Source organism: Athene cunicularia, assembly GCF_003259725.1.
Source record: "Athene cunicularia isolate RWA chromosome 4 unlocalized genomic scaffold, athCun1 chr4_part2, whole genome shotgun sequence".
Classification (NCBI taxonomy): Eukaryota; Metazoa; Chordata; class Aves; order Strigiformes; family Strigidae; genus Athene; species Athene cunicularia.
In genome coordinates this window covers 25,094,027-25,111,091 of record NW_020799099.1, presented here as the reverse complement: position 1 = coordinate 25,111,091, position 17,065 = coordinate 25,094,027, and the positions used below count along the sequence as shown (strand labels likewise).

General features: G+C 40.6%; 1 protein-coding gene across 6 annotated transcripts in view; it reads right to left on the bottom strand.

Moving 5' to 3' along the window:
- TRIM2 (tripartite motif containing 2) overlaps positions 1-17,065 on the bottom strand; it is a 90,983-nt gene that overhangs the window by 65,739 nt on the left and 8,179 nt on the right. The window contains exon 1 of one of the 6 annotated variants that reach the window (XM_026847542.1): positions 7,182-7,295. The exons of the other annotated variants lie outside the window; for them this stretch is intronic. The gene's annotated coding sequence lies outside the window, so the exon portion shown is untranslated. Of the gene's footprint in view, positions 1-7,181; positions 7,296-17,065 lie in introns of those variants that run through there. 6 annotated transcript variants of the gene reach the window in all.

The window sequence follows — 17,065 nt, the reverse complement described above, 5'->3', positions numbered from 1 at the left end:
TCAGCTTGGTGACCAGTGACTTGAGTTTGGCAAAAGCCTGTCTCCCTCCAGAAAGGCACATAATTGTCAGCTGATCTTCTGAAGAGATGTTATAGCGTGATAAGCCTTTGCAGCCTGCTCCTACTGTTAGATGAGGATTGGGCTGTTTCAGTGCTTTTGGTATTTTGCTTTATAATGTATCACTTCTTCTCCACAGAAAGAAAATACATAGCTCAGACAAAGACATAATGCATTATAACTTTGATGTGATCACTGGAGAAGCCCCATGGCTGCTGCTGTTTTCATTATAGCCTGCAGTAGCCCCTGGCTGTCCCCAGAAAAAAAGGGAGAATAAGCATAGCACTAAGCCACTTTTTCCCATCAGGTCTCACTAACATCTGTGACTGCAGGGATCTGGGCTTGCCTGGGGCACATGACCTCATTCACAGTGCTTTGGTGACAGACATGCAGTCTTTACCCTTCTAAGTGAGCCGGGATGGTGGTCCCTTTTTCCCACCCAGAAGCCCACAGTACATGAGTTAATGGCTGGATACTTTGTATTCGTTAAGTAACAAACCAGCAAACAGAAGGCAATGCATATGTCCCAGTGGTTTTCATCAGGGAAGGTCAAATACTGGAAGGATGTAGTTTGACAAGACAAACATTAGACTGTTTTCAAAGGTTCCCTTTTCCCCTCTGGCTGTACACTCCCACTTATTATCTTGCACTGAGGCGCTTGTTGGACTCCCAGTGAACAGATACAGTTCATTGCCTGATGGAAAACTGACCCATGACAAAATGCATCAATTTTCTGCAAGGTGAGTGAGGTGAATTAGCAATCAGGGTCTGCTGAGTGCTGCAGCTGACACAGACGTGGGGCATTATGGACTGGAGCAGGGGAAGAAAGAAGACTGAGACAAATGCTTAAGCTGCTTATGAAAATATAGCATGAAACATCAGGTAAGCCCCATGCTCCTCCTGACTGTAATCTTACTTCAAGCTCTATGAACACTTCTGTGGCAACCGTGGCACTGGTTGCACATAAACACTGGTGCACATAAACACTGGCATACACTCAGTTTGCACCAGGCTCACACTTCTGCTCTGTACTGCCCTGAATTATAGTTTGCTTTCAGAAATTAACCACCAGCCCTGGCTCCTATAACATTGTAATGTCTCAGAAAAATTACTGTTTTTCACAAACTTTCATCCACATAAGTAAGCTTTCTTTCAAAGCAAGTATCCAGGAAACACTGATGTAATACATTTTCATATGGCTGCATTCATGAAAAGTTCTGGACCAAAAGTAATGTGCCCAAATCCCTCTTTTTGTTTGAAAACATCGTTCATCCAAGAATCAGAAATGTTACCATGTGACCAGTAACACAAAGAAATGAGCACATGAAGAATGACAGCAAACAGTTCAAAAGCAGCTCTGGGCCTGAAGTTGGTTCACAAGACACATGTTGAATACTGGACTCTTTGTTTGCCAAAAGAAACAGAAAGGGCTACATTTTCTAAAAAATATACCATGCTTTTATATTTCTTGGCTTAGTCTTTCTCTGACATTGCCTGGAGCTACCCACTCTTACAGCATACAGAGGGCTAGTATGTGCTTGGTTTACCCTAGACCTGTCCTACCTTCCTGCCTTCAAGTACAAGAAGAAAGAGGAAAAAGAAGATATGCTGAGACCTTTGCACTGAAGAACCTAAGACTCCAAGGGACAAGAAACAGTCCCCTCTTTCTCAGACTGCAAACACTGGGCTGTAGTGAGGATGACTAAGAGTAGGAGGGGGATATGGCAAAGGGCTTTGGGGAAGCTTTTAGGGACTGCAAAGCAGGGAGAACAAGCATCTTAAATGGTACAGAGCATAGAGGTCCAGGAGAACGGGATCTGGGAGGCCTGGGAAAAAAGGTCGCTCTAGAATGGGAGGAGAGGAGTTATGGCAGAAAGATGAAGAGGCTGTGAACTATGTGGTTGAGGCAGGGGAGCATGGACGGCAGGGAGGAGCTAGATGCCCTACACTTACATGACCTGGAGACTGAATCTAAGGATGAGGGGCCTCAGGCTAGGAGACAGTGAAAGGCTGACAGGCTTGAGGCTGTACAGGGCTTCCAGGCAGGTGGGAATACAAGGTATCTCTACTGAGAACACCCTCATTTATGTACCTCCACACATATACAAGAACACTGCCCCTGTTCTTTCTACCCACATGATCATCTCTGCCCATTCCTGTATCCTGTTTTTTAAAGTCAGAGCCACAGTAGCCCTGGCTCACATTTTCCCATCTGTGTGTTGGGGTGTGACAGCATAATATATTCCATAGCCACTGCGAACCAAGGCACTGTTCTGATGTAGCTCTGGGTCCCAAAGTGTGTATGAGTGTCAAGCACAGATTTTAAAGTGACAGAGAAGAGTGGAAGTCAGGAAAAAATGAGAGAGAAGGAGGCATATTTCTTTAGACAGATGGTCTCATGAAGGCAATATCTGAAAACTGTAATACACTGAAAGTTCAGCCAGTGCAGTGCTGGAGTTAATATTAACCTCAAAGACCTATCAACTTGCTCTTACACATTTAAAAACTAATTGAAAAGAACACCGAAGGTACCACTCTAAAGTTAAGTATCCCAGTCAGAAGCAGAAATTAAACCATACATATAAGAAAAGACAGGGGTTTTATGTTATGAGCTCAAACTGCTGCTTTCTTAGACTTTTAGCCCAGCTACACAGCCAAAAAGGAAGGAAACAGAGATATTTAAAACTTCCTTCATGGATAAAGGAGCAGTGGCATCTATATTTCCTGCCTACTTGAGCACATACAGGGATACAGTTTGCTTTCTGGGCCTGAGAGAGGTGAACTAGAGAGAGGAATCTGGGTGGACCATCTGGAGGCTGCAGTTAATTTTATACCAGTCCTGTATGTACCCTAAAAGAAGGTAGTTTGCAAGACTGTGCTTTTTACACACTATCAAAGCAAAGCAGCAGTGCAGAGCCTGCTCTGTAAGCCAGTGATTTCAGTAAAAGATTAGGGCTAGCCTATGGAGTCCAAGGGAACATCTTCCCAGCACAGGGACAGAACACAGCCAGTACAAGTATCTGTATGCCATTGGTGCTTGTTTCCTTCAGCATGGCCGGTCAGCTGGGGGGCTGGGCAGATCAGACAGGAGTGAGAGAAGTCAAAGAAAACAGCAGAGTCTAGTAGATACAGATTGAAGGCAGCACAGACCCGAAGACCACTTAGCCACTGCAATTCATTCTCTGCCAGAGGCAAGGAAGGTAGAAAGTGACCCCTGTTCTTTCTGTCTTGAGCTGTGTTTTCTATTATATTTCAGGCAGGCCACCCTACAGTACTGGCGACCCTGTGGCAAATTCCCGGTTGAGAAACTTCCTCTATTCTCCTGTGGTGAATCCTGCACATATAACCTGCCTTGCAACCCTTTTCTTTGCTAAGTGCAATGCTTTGTCTGAGTAACACCACCAAAATAAAATGCACACATTTAGAAGGAGACCCTCCGCTCTTGATGTATGAGATGTAAGTACTACAACACTGATGCTTTTTCTTTTCTAATAGAAACAGCTGCATGCTTAGCATTTTTCATTTTTTTAGAACCAACCAGTAACAGGCAACAATATCCCTTACCTAGAAAGGGATCTAATACCTAGGAAAATGGACCTGGGGAAAAAAAAAAACAAAACACCAAACAAACAAAAAAAAACAAAACAAAAAAACCCAACCAAAACAAACCAAAAAACCACAGTGAAAGATTTGAAAAGCTTTCATAGTTATGGGTGAAAACTGAGTATATTAGCATGGAGGATATTAGAGGGTTCAGATTTAAGAGAAAGGACAACTTGGAGGCTGAGGAGGGCTTGTTTGCAAATCTCAGGCTCTATCCCTATGGAGACCTGAGTACTGATGGGGAGTGATTTTTCAAGAAAGTCTATCCAAACCTGAGAGAAGACTGCCCCTGCTTCTTTCAAGCCCTCAGACTTTTCTCTATTACCTGCAGTTCAGTTTTCTGGTCAGATTCAAACAGCTGATTGGAGGGGGGTACATGTGGTATTTCATTCACAGACTCTCTCTTATCATAACCTTAATTATGTGTGCCAAGCATATAGGACACATCAGCAGACCACCTGCTAATCAGTCAAAGCCCTGAGATGAAAAGCACCCTTAAAACCTCCTGCTTTCCCTAAGAATTCAAATGCTCAGTGTCATGAATTACAGCTCCAGTAACTCAAGACTCTTATTAATCTAGAGAGCTGTTCTTTCCTGAGACATCTATGAGTTCTGGGAGCTGACCTGACATTCAAAGAAGGGGAAATCTAGCAGATCAGATTCAATATTACAGGCTTTGTAATCTGGCAACCATAAGTATATTTGGGAAGTACTCTTAAGAGTTCATGGTAAGAGGTTAGGGTTTCAGTCAACCCCAAATTAATACCTTTCGTTAACTGCCAAATAACTAAACAACAGCTATATTGCAAATGTGCCTGCAGAATAAAGACTCAGTCACAGGAAAATGTTGACAAGGGATCCCACAGTCAACATACAGTGCACCTACAGAGCCAGGGTAAGAAAATTAATTTCAGTAAAAACAGCCCTGGGAATCGGAACTTAGTTCTATTTCCAGCTTTCTTGCAGATTTCACTTCCCTCTGTTGTAGATTGAGGATGATATGCTTACCTGCTTCCCAGGCCTTCTGAAAGCTCAGCTAATGAGTATTAGTAAATCATTTTGTTTTCACAAACTGCCTACCATCTCAGAATCAAAAAGTATAATTATAGCATATGCAGTTCAGAGTAGTCAGGTTTTTTTTATGAAGGATGTTGATTCAGCACCCTGTTTTAGCAAGCCTTGTGAAAATATCTTGAACACTAGCTTTCTGGGAGAAGACAAATCAATTTTAATCTTCTGCCTGTTTACCCTGATGCAAATCAAACAGGCACAGCCATGTTGTGCTGAGCTCATGATGCACAAGGGAGTTCTTTCTTCAGTCAAGAGACAGACAATGCAGTAAGCATATTGATTATTCCTAACTATGTACTGAGAGAGCACAGCAAAAACTCCTAGGTGTGCATTTATGCCTGATGTATATCTCATGGCTTTCATTGTTACTTAAGTACTGAGATCCTGCTTTCTTAATCTACAGACAAAAAACAATTTCATTTTCATCTTTACTAATCAAGGCTTAGTATCTATCTGCTACTTAGAGAGAGTGACTGAAAACCTCTGGCTTGAGTTCACAGCCTGGCACAGAAGCAGCTTATTGCTGTAATTAGCTTTAGTTCATACACTACCATGCATGCACTGTATTGCTGTAGAGGAGGCTCAGTCTCAGAGCTGAACAACTGCGAGCATCACGACCCATCTAGATAGAATGTACTAAGTACAATAGCTGCCCATAATTTGACCAGTTTTATTTGAAAGTTTCTGTCTGTCTCTTAGCCACTGCTTCCTGCAGATAATACTGTTTGACTGGCCTTCTGCAATTCAAGACTCACTGAATGATGCAGTCCTTAAAAGCATTATAGATGAGTAGGGAGAGTTGAGCCAAAGGTCTCCAGACTGCATCAGAGCTGCCTGCAGAAGATGTGCAGAGCCTCAAAACACAAGCAGCATGGCAGAGATGAGGGCAAAACCCCCAGGGCACCCCCGTCTTGGGTACACAGGGGGCAAGTCAGACAAGCTGAAAAGAACATGGCAGCAGGCCTTGCTTCAGATTTACTTTTGGTTTTTTGGTGTGACTCAAGGCTAACAAAGACCTGATTGAAATTTAGAAGTAAGGTTATTTCTGTGATTTTTAAAAGAGGCCTAACAGTGACAGCTTCTTCTTTTCCCCCAGATATCTTGAACTCAAAGACTGAGCCATATTTTCTGGAAATTCTGACACTTCTGGTTCAGGGGAGAGCTGACGAAGAAATGCCTTGGAGAAAGGACCATCCTGGCAATACTGAAGTGCTGACATAGTGCCATATGGGACATTTTCAGGCATGCCAAAAGAAAATAAAGAACTAAAAATATTGCTACAGCCTACTCCGCTTGAGGCTTCCCACCCAGTTTTGAGCTCGGAGCAGAACAGTTCGGATAAGCAGCTGAATCATGAAGTATTTCTCTTAGCCAATCTGAGCCCTGTGAGGTGCACACAGTTGTCCCTAGAAGTAGCATTAGCTAAATGGAAAAATGGAAATTAGCTAAAATAATGGAAAGGAAGAAAAAGAAATAAGATAGTACAGTGACCTCAGTAATAGACTGTTGAGTGCTGACACTTACTTTGCTCTATGGCCATGGCAAAGTCACTTAATCTGTCAAATCTGTATTTTCTTCATTTATAAAATGAGATCCATAGATGAGGTCCTCAGCTACCACATGAAATCTAGACACAGACTTGCCAAAACTTCAGGGACAAACTAGTTCAGAGATTCTGAATGGTGTCCAGTTCTGACAGGGACATTAAGATTCTCTACTTGTGTAAAAGGTAAAAGAGAAAGTCTGAAAAGTCCATCGATATTTGCAATGCAGAATTAAGTTGAAGAATACTGTCCAAACATGGAATATTTTATTTAAAATTTTGAACATTAGAAATCATATATTAAAGACACAAAAAAGTCAATCTTGTTCCATCTCTAGAGTCTGTTGCTCTTTGGAACTGTGAACATTTCCTAATAGCAGCCAGCAAAGAGGACTGAAATCTGTGAACATGACTTTGCTTGTTCTATTGCTAGGCACATATCTTAGAAAATGACAGCACCTATCAGCATTTTTGGAAGCATTCATTTTACAGTATCCCATTTCTAGCCCTTCCACACTTTTCTGAACAACTTAAGACCTTGCAAAAACTGCTGCTCTGTGAAACATGACTGGATGATCAAATACTGAAAATGCAGCTAAAAACGAGAACTAGATACAGATTAATTATATATATATATAAAGTCATATATAAAAAATAACTTGGCAAGCTTAAATGAGTCGTGTCCCTATTAGCTTTTTCCCTCATGCCTCCCAGGAAGGTCTCATTTGAGATTGAAACAGTGTAGTCTTTGTAGTTACGACACTGCATCTAAAATAGCTGCTCTTTTACTTCAGACAGAGGAAAATACTTTAATATCTGCCTCTCTGAATGACAGAACCTACCTGCCTTACTAAAGCATGCCCTTAGTCTTATGAGAAAAGCCACAACTAGACAGAAGGATACTTACTAGCGTTCCATAGAGTCCACGCAGGAATATCAAAAACTGAAATTCACTGTGCCTCTGATCAGAAGATTTAGCTCCCCGCAGCATTCAGACAGTTGGTCCCATTATGGCCATCAGGCGGCTCAGGGTCCCCCTTTGTCATTTCAAGGAAAGGTAATGTAGCACAGAAGCAAATACTTCTCTGTCAATTTAGTGATCTTAACAAAGAGACTGAGGAGGTATTGCATGGAGTGAATGCTTCCTGAAATTTAAGCTCCTTCTGATCTTGCCTCAGCCATCTATGATGCCACCTGTCTCCCCAAGTTCCTCTCTGAATTGAATTGTTCCTAGTTAATTGAATACCCTGCTTACAGCTGCTGATCCCATTTCATCCCAGCGCTGTCCTACTTTCTTATGTCTCTAGTTTAGCTGTGAGGCCCGTCTGCCATCAAAATCAGTCTCATCAAGTCTCTTATAATAACTTCCTGCATAAAGATCATGCTTTCTACTTCAGCCTCAGCCTCTTTGAGCTCTTTTCTGCTTTGGAAATAATTAAAATCCTCCTTAAAAACCATGCCATCTTTTTGGCTTTCCCTGTTCTTTCTCTGACCTTTCTGATTAACTCTTCTCTCAGCATCTACCTCTTGCTCTCTCACACTCCCCAAGGCACCCTCCCAAGACACCCCACTACTTCTTATATTCTATCCAGCTTTTACTATTTGCTTGTGCAGGTTCCTGTACTGCCACGATTTATAAGCATGCATTTCTATTCTTCAGCTTTCTGCTTTTCTCCAGGCCCATATTTAACCCTGTGTTTTAGGCATACTGTATTAAATGCCTTGACAGCTCCTAATTTTGGGAGCAAATTAAAGCAGCCCAATCACACTACATTCATTACTGTATAGTCTTGGCACAAGTCATTTTCCTCCCCCTCTGCTTTGGTAAAGCAGCTGAGCCCCCTGCAGAAGCAGATGCTGAAGTTAGCGCCTCGCTCAGATGGGCAGGCATATCACAGCTCTCAGGCTTCTGCTGACAGGCTGCGAGTGAATTCTGGCACATATCGCTGCATCACAATGTGCTGGGGTCACGTCTGCAAGTTTTTTTTCACAGTGAGACATACTAGGCATGTTCTTCAATGATATCTGAAATTCTGGTGTAATTGCAAGGCTCTATCAGCTGCCATCCAAGCATATAATCTACACTTTTATCCAGATTTCCTGCTTAGTTAACACTGTGCTACCCACATGAACAACATTATTTTACCAGAGCTCTCCTAATATTTTTAACATGTAAATCTCTGCCCAGATCCACCATATGATCACAGTATTTGATTACTTTAATTATTTTGATTACTGAGCCTGGATCTTATTCTCAATGCACCTACATTGTTCTCCATGGAAAATTCAGCAACTGAGGTCTTTTGTTCCATACCCCAGCCACACTGCATACACACCCATGAAAGCCATGCTTTCTTGTCCTGAGCTTCAAGGCCTTTTCAGAGTTTCTCCTTTCTTATTGATCTGCTCCCACAGCTCTCTTCATCACAAGGCCTGTCTTTTCAGCCTTCTATCTTCCTACAGAGCTCTCTTTTTTTACATTGTCCTCTATGCAGAGAATGTCCTGCTTCATCAAATCATCTATTATTCTTTTTTTTCTACAATCCATGTGTCACAAAATATAGAAATAACGTATCAGAGAGTGAGGAGCAATAAATAGGCAACAAGTCACTCCAAAAAGAGAGATTTTTCATCTGTATATAGAAATCATATGTGCTACAAATTTTCTATCAATCAACCATATACCGTACGTTATACACCTTACACTGTTAGATGTTTTTTACGGAACAGGACAGGCATCAAAAGCTCTTGATGGATATGGATCAAGTGTCCAAACACTGTTCATGAGATTGTGAAAAGACTGCTATGAAAAGACTGTTTGTAGATGCACAAGAGAAAGCAAGCTAGCTATTGCATCTCTGATTCCCATGGCAATTTATTTAAGATGCTAATTCATTGTAGGCACAAATAAAGAAACAAAAGAGAGAGCAAGAATGAGCTGATTTAGTGGACTCTGTTGAAAAGGCACACTTTAGACAAAGTCACCCTGGGTATAACTCTTGCGACTCCACTTGTAGAATTATGCCAAGGACGAAGATGCCTCTTTGTCCTTAAGCCTTGTATGATGCAGGAAAATTGTTACCAGCACTGTCAACAGTACCAACCTAGGCACCAGCTAAGTGAGATAGCCAAGCTGATTTAACAGATTACTTTTACCCAAAAGTGTCATCTTGCCACTCTCTTCAATGCCATTCCCAGCTGCATAGGTCTGCCCCCTCCCTTACACATGTTCCAGGAATGGTGTGAAAGCTCACAGACCAAATTTGTCTTGCTGGGTATGTTTTTCAGACAGGTTAATGATCTGACTCATCTCCCTGCCATGTTAAACAGTGCAAGAGACAGCAGAGGGAAGCAGTAAACATGTGTGGCTGGAATCAGGAGAGAGAAAGAGGTGGAGACTAGAATCACCACCTTCTTTTTAATAAGCAGAAAGCAGCTCTCATACCCAGGAGCTACCATCCATTCTGGGGTGAGACATAAAAAACTATGAGCCCCCAAACCATGTCACTTTTAACCAGAGTCCCAAAAGCTCATTTAACCCTTTGTTTCATTTCCAGCAAACACTAAAATGTTTTACTAAAATGTATTTTCCAAAGGAAGATGAGGCTTTAATTAAACACAAGTTTCTGAAAACATAGTAATAATTTGATCTCCTAGGGAAAAAAAAAAAAAAATGGATAGGAGAAAGATTCTGATGGACAAAAAAAAAAGAGAAACATTTAAGTTTCCTGCATCTGAAAACAGAAAGTATTTGGGTTATAAATCACCAGAACTGAACTTTGCTTGCTCCCTAGGTTGCAGGCTCCATGGAGGAAACATTTTGACTCTGTCCTCTTCCACATTACGATCCATACATTTGGCTTCTACCATCTATTTGCTCAGTAAAACTGGTTTTTTCCTTTCCCTTGTGGCCTCAGCCTAGCCTCATTCTGTCCTTTCTTCTCAAAACACAATCCCAGCTGGATGCTATTTTGTCTGTCCTCTGCTTCTCCTTTGGGGGCCAACAAGGAACCTCAGGCCCCCTGAGGCTCAGCCTGACCCGTTCATATCTATGCCTCTGCTGGGAGGAGACCTCTACTGCTTCTCCAGCAGTAGTCGCAGATGCTGCAGAATGGAGTGGAATGAGGAGATTTTTGCCATGTTTTACTGGCCTGGTTTCAATTATAAAGTGGGTCACAAGTTATTCCCAGAAAGCACACAAGCTCGAGCAATGAAAGACTTTGGATAGTGACAAAAGAAGTGAAACTCTGTAGATGAATTGTTTCATTTTTCTTTAAAAAAGGAAAACAGCAGAAATGGCAAGGGAAAAAAAAATCTTGTGCAGATGCAGCACACTAACATATGAGGTTGCAATCAATGGGAACTTGGGCTTAGTCCCAGCTCAGACCATGTGCATTTTGAACTTTGAGCTCTTGGACCTTTTCCTAATTAGAGAGTGAGCAACACACTGTGAAACTATTTAACCCTTTGGTGGTGCCCCATGAAGTTTAGCACATGCCAGAAAAGACTGTGGGGATGTGTCTAACCCCTGGAGGCCACATCTGACTACAGGAAATACCTCTGTGCTCCAAATGGCTTAGTGAAACAATTGCTGTCAGCACCTCATTCTTGATGGCTCTCTACACAGAAAGGTCAGGTTTACAACTACTCCTTCCTGCACTGCTGAACGATTGCTGGGATCTTCCCCTAATCTGCCAGCTCCCCATCCAGAATCTGTCTCACTTCAAGGCTTGTCACATCTCCTCCAAGCTCATCAGTAATGCCACACCAAGGATCAGATCAAAGAGAGATACCTGCCTGGAACTTAATAGTGTAAATAAAGCCACGTCGCACACAGACTTGCTTCTCCATGGGAGTGGAAAAGCAGCAGACTATTATAAAATTATAACTGTAGCCAAAATTACAAACATTATAGCATTGTGTGGAGAGAAACATAGTTGATGTACATCAACAGTTGCCATATTATTTCTATCCTACCTGACTATCACTGGTGTTCTAGTTAGATCTGGACTTGTGATTTCATCTTTTATACTCCTCTGTAAAGTGGTAATATTACATCTTACCTATGTCACAGAAGTACTGTGTGGATACATTTACAGTGCTTTGAAGCTCTCACTGAAGGCATTTTGGACATAGAAACTATTACACTTTCACTATTGATTTGAGAGATACATCCTTTGAAAGCCATTAAATAGGATAACTACTTTGGCAGGATAAGTTCTGTTTAAAATTTCCTGCCACCTCTAAGGTCACTCATTCTAAACATAACACAAATACACTAATAAAAGGAGAGGCACCTCCAAAAATACATGCACGGTGGTTAAAGATCAACTTTGGGAATGCAGAGCACAATCTTAAATTCCACCTCTGCAAGTTTCCTCCCTATTTTCGAATCCCATGTCCTCTAAGAGGTGGTTTACAGGCCCCAATTGCCAGAGCTTGGAGGAGGCCTTTCAAGTACAAACTACTCTTTGCACATGGCTTTCATTTGCCATTCAGGTGTGCTCTACCTTACTTGCAGACTAAGGACCTCAATTTCCCATCTCACCTGGCAGTCTGGTGGTCTGACAGTTTTTGAGCCTCAAAGTTTGTCTAGACTGCACTGTGACAGCAGGGTAGCAAGAAATAAAGCTAGCTCTAAAATAGCTGTCTGGTGTATGTGCTGCTAAAGTACTAGAGAACTCAGTCAAGAAGCAAAGCAAACTAGCAAATCTTGGACACCATGCTGCCATAACTGGGCTTCTATAACCAGAACTAGCTATAAGCTGCTTTGAACCATGCTACAGATATTCTCTGTCAAATTCTGTGAATGAGCCTAGACACATTTACATTTCACTGTTGTTCAGGGGTGATACACTTCTAGTGGAAATTTTCAAACAATGCTGAAATACCTCTTACTTATGATTAGCTTTAGAGTTCACAAAAATATTTCAGAAGGACAAACGTTTTGGCTTTGGAGCAGACCTAAATTCAGAGTGTCAGGTAATTCCAAAAAGAGCCACTGACACCAGCAGTACACACATCCACCCTAATTTCAAATAACAATATGACTGGTCTCCAAGGAATAGATAACAGTATAAACATTTACAGCAGTATCTTTGGTACAGACAAATTGGTATGAAAAAAAAACGCCATCTCCCTTATTAGGTATAGCCTTTGCAATGTGGGCTTGTTCACAAGGAAAAAGAAATAGCTTCCCCCAGCTCCTTATACTTCTCTGTAGGCTGAGATGCCCTTGCTCACACAGAAGAACTCAAGGGAGATATTAAAAGAACTTTTTTTGTGAAGATCTTGCTGTCATACAACAAATAGATACGATTAATTAGAAGACTGCCTTCAAGACAGTAGTGGCTTCTGCTCCCATTATAAACCCCATTCATCTTGAACTCAGCAGTAAATATCCCACTTGCTTCTTTGGCACTGAACCAAACCTCTGCATCAACAAGAGCAAAGGATGGTCAGAGACCAGGAGGTATTTGCTCATCAAAGGAAAAATGCTCAGATTAGCAACATGGTGACCTTGGTTGAAAGAAAGCACTTTAATACATGCATTCCTTTTAAGCATATGAGAACTCCTGCTGATTTCACTGTCACATCAATGAGGTCAGCCATGGATTTATCCAGGAACTAAAAGGAATTAACTCCCTTCACACACACATGCTTACCCTGAATAATGGCCAGAGTGGTCTGTGCCTCACGGTGCAGATGTGACTTGTCCCTCCCCACTCCCAATGTAGATCAGCAGTTTACCTCTCCTTGAATGAGACTACTCATGCATTTTATGTCATCTGCCTATACTTGCTGAACCAGAGTGAGGGGGATACCAAGAAAAATGCTATACCCAGCCTGTTTCTACACCCCCTTTCTACCCAACAAGCCTAAAGAAACTGCTAGTTACCTAGCATGCAGAAACACTTGAATAATTTAAATGCTTGAAACAGAACTGCAGAGGCACAACAAAAGTCAGAATCACTCACTTGAATGAACAAATGCTTTTAAAAGATGGTGATGTATACTTATAGAAGCCCACAAGAAAACACAACAGCCCAAGTTTTCAGTATCCTTGTATAACAGTCTAGTAGGAAGGAATTTTGATGAATTCCAGGTGTTCTCAAATCAAGTTCCTGGTAATTAACCATTCCCCTGTAAAGACTGGGCCACGCTAGTTCTCAGGCAAAGCTCTATTAAAGAGGTACTCTGAACAGTAGGAGAGAGAAAGAAGACCTTAATATCAAAAGACATTACAAAACATAGACATGCAGGAGAACCCAATTAAAATATAAAAGTCCCCTGATCCAAGTAGCATATGGCTAAAGCTGTCATGTAATCAGAACCAAACCACCCCCATGTCTGGATTTAATTATGTCATTTTATAGCAGCCTAAGAAAACTGAACTGGGGGTCAAAACAATCCCAGAATAATTCTTCAGTCAATCACACACATTAGAACCTGTGTTAAAAGGGATAACAGGCAATATTAGTGGACTGAGCATACAAAGGTTCTTATTAAAGGCAAGAACAACAATGTCTATAGAAAAATGGCTCACTGCAGAGTGAAAGCACCAATGCTACCAATAATTTCTTTATTGGTAAATAAAGCAAATCTACTAAACTAATGCATACTGAAAGAATGGAGTTCTATTCAATATGCTCTCAATGATTTGAAAAGAAATAGAATTCATGGAACGCCAAAATGCTTCAGAAATATATATTTTGTTATTAGTTTTGCACGTATTTAAAACAAATTCTATGTAAGAAAATAATTATATGAGACTGTATGTTATATATCAACTGTAAGTTATGGTGAAGAATCTACATAAAAACATACGTGTAATTAATATGGAAGTACAAAGGGCATGACTGAGAATTAAACACGACGTTTAATTTTTTATTCCATGTGAGTCTAAAAAATCAACTAAATTATATATTTTTATTTTCAAACAAAAATGTCTAGATAGATTTCTTGCAAATATTAACTGGGGCGAGGAGTTTAAATTCTTCTGAAATATTACCTAGCCAGCAAAGAAGTTTGGGGATATGTATATTCTACCTCAAGCAAATAAATAAAGAAAAATGCATAAGCAAAAGCAATACCAATGTTATCTAAATTAGTAAAGATTTTTTGAAGGTAAGCAGAATGAAATAAAATTAAAATTGCTATAACCTGGACTCAGCATCACTATAACATTTTTATCATCAGTTCCAGGAAATCAGTTCCATCTCAGGCTGTTTTTTGTTCTATTATTTTAACTGCCATTAAAAAAACAAACCAAAACAAAACAACAAAAAACCCCCAACAAAACCCAACAAAACAACAACACGTCAGCATTCAGTCTTCTTATTGCTCTAAAAGTAATGAACATGCTGCCTAATTCTTTGAGCAAGGACTCCCTGATTTCTGTTAAAACAGTCACAGCTGCCTGACTGCAGCCCAGCGCTCCACCAGGGCCTTTGTGTTGACCCTGTCTATGACATGGATTAAATTATAGTTTGCACACTGTGATTCTATTTGCATGCAAGGAACAAAATCTGTTGTGAGGCAATATTGCATAGTACCCAGTGTCTGGGTGAACAGCAGGCCTTGAAAATTTCTGTGGATTCACTTGTGCTTTTCTGCGCACTTGTCAAGATCAGCAATGTGGCACATTTAAAGGAGGCATCTTGCTTTGAAAGGATTGTTGTTTGCTCTTAGTTGCTTTCTGACTCAAGCACAAACTGAAAGGGACCTCACAGAATGAGGCAATGGTAATTGTAGTATAATTGCTAAAATTAAGCAATCGCTTGTATTAATGCAGTTATTTTAAAGCTATATTTTCTGGTCATTTTAAGGACAGGTTAAAGACAGCAAAAAGCACAAGCCAGCCAGCAAGGAAGCTTATCTTGCAGTCAGTCCCACTGGCATCCCTAGATATGACAATGCCTAAAACAAAAGACATATGAACTCCTTGATATTCCAGAGGACTCAAGAGCGATTAATGTGCACAATTCAGAATAACAGGACATAGGGAGTCTGTAAAGGAAATATTCAGCAGATTAAAATATCTGTTTAATTTTTGAATGAGGGGAAAAATATAAATTTCAAAAAATGAAACTGAAATGTATGGACCGATCTTTCTGCCTTTCACTTCCCTCCTCATCCACAGTAATCTCAGCTTCTACAGCGAGTTCCAATACCACTTTTTAGAAGACAAAGAACTCACAGAGATATTTAATAACATCCTCAGCAGAATGAATTACCATTCAGAGTTTTTCTAAGAAATGTTGCTACACATATACTTAGGAACCTCCTTGCTACATGGAGGTACCGAATGCTATGATGTTTGCACAAAGCAGCATTTTGTTGGTGATTGTGCATTTTTAGTGCATTTTGATAGAATCATCTGTAAGCACAGTAATTTCATATTTATCCATTAAGTGACCCTGCTTTCAGCAGCTAATAGATTGATAGGCTGTAGTGGCGGGGGTGAAATTTTTTATGCTAGATATTTGCCTCATTAAAAAAAATCAGACAAAATCATTGAGTTATTTCCGAGAACAAGACTGAGAAAAATCAAATTGCTTTGCATGATAAAAATTCTGGTGCCTTTATTTGAGAACATTCAAATCTTCTGCTTTCTAGTTGGAGCCTGAGCACTAAACAATAGGGAGAGGCTTTATTCTAGAGAATGTCTTTTTTTAAATCACAAGAATATGTACACTAACTTCACTGTCTCCCGATGCATACTCATTTGGGAGATGAATTTTTGATGTCATACAGGTGCTTTCTTTCTGTCTATTCCTAGGGTTTGTGTAGCATACTACTGATACTTTCGATTTTCTTTTATGCTGAGGATGTATTGATATGAGTACATTTGTAGCTACTTATGTTTAGTCTCATTATTTGATACTCTGTGATACAGAATCACAGAACCACAGAATGGCTCAGGGGGGAAGGATCATCTGGAGATAATCTAGTCCAACCCCCCTGCTCAAGAAGAGCCACCTAGAGTCTATTGTCCAGGACCACATCCAGTCAGGTTGTGAATATCACCAAGGATGGAGACTCTACAACCTCTCTGAGCAAACTCTGTCAGTGCTCAGTGAAGTTTTTCACTCTCACAGTGAAAAACTGTGTCCTGATGTTCAAATGCCACCTCCCGTCTTTTGTGTCTCTTGTCCTGTCACTGGTCCTTTGTGAAAAGTCCTTTCTCCATTCAAAAGACTGATTTTTACTCTCCTATGTAGCAAGCCTCAATTGATTACAAAGAGAAGACTGACAACATGTAAAGAGATAAAAATAAAAACCCCATTCAGATAGATATTTTATTCCAAGAAATAAAAAAATATCAAATGCTCTGTAAAGTCATCTAGAGGTATCAGTACTGCAGTCCAATCTACACAAAGGGTTGCACCAGAGATGGCCTTAAGTATAAACCTTGAGGCAAAGGAAGATATTAAACAAGACACATCAAACTCAGATCAACAAAAGAGGACAGATTAGATTCACAAGATGCTGAAGAAAACTCTCTAGTATGAGGATAACTATTCTCATGAGCAGCTCTCTCAGAAGACAGTACCTTTACATATCACCCTACAAAAATTCCCCAACATGAAATACTGCTATTTGCATACTGTAATAACACTATTTCCTCACTGTTAGGGTTGTTCCTTCTCTGTTCAGCTATGTTAGCTAGCTCAAGACCTCATGGGGGTCAAGAAGTGGGGTTTGCAGGTGAGCAATAGTGGAAGGTCTTGGTCCAGACAGAGCCAGTGGAATCTGTTCAGTGAATGAAGCCAAGTGAATGCAAAAAAG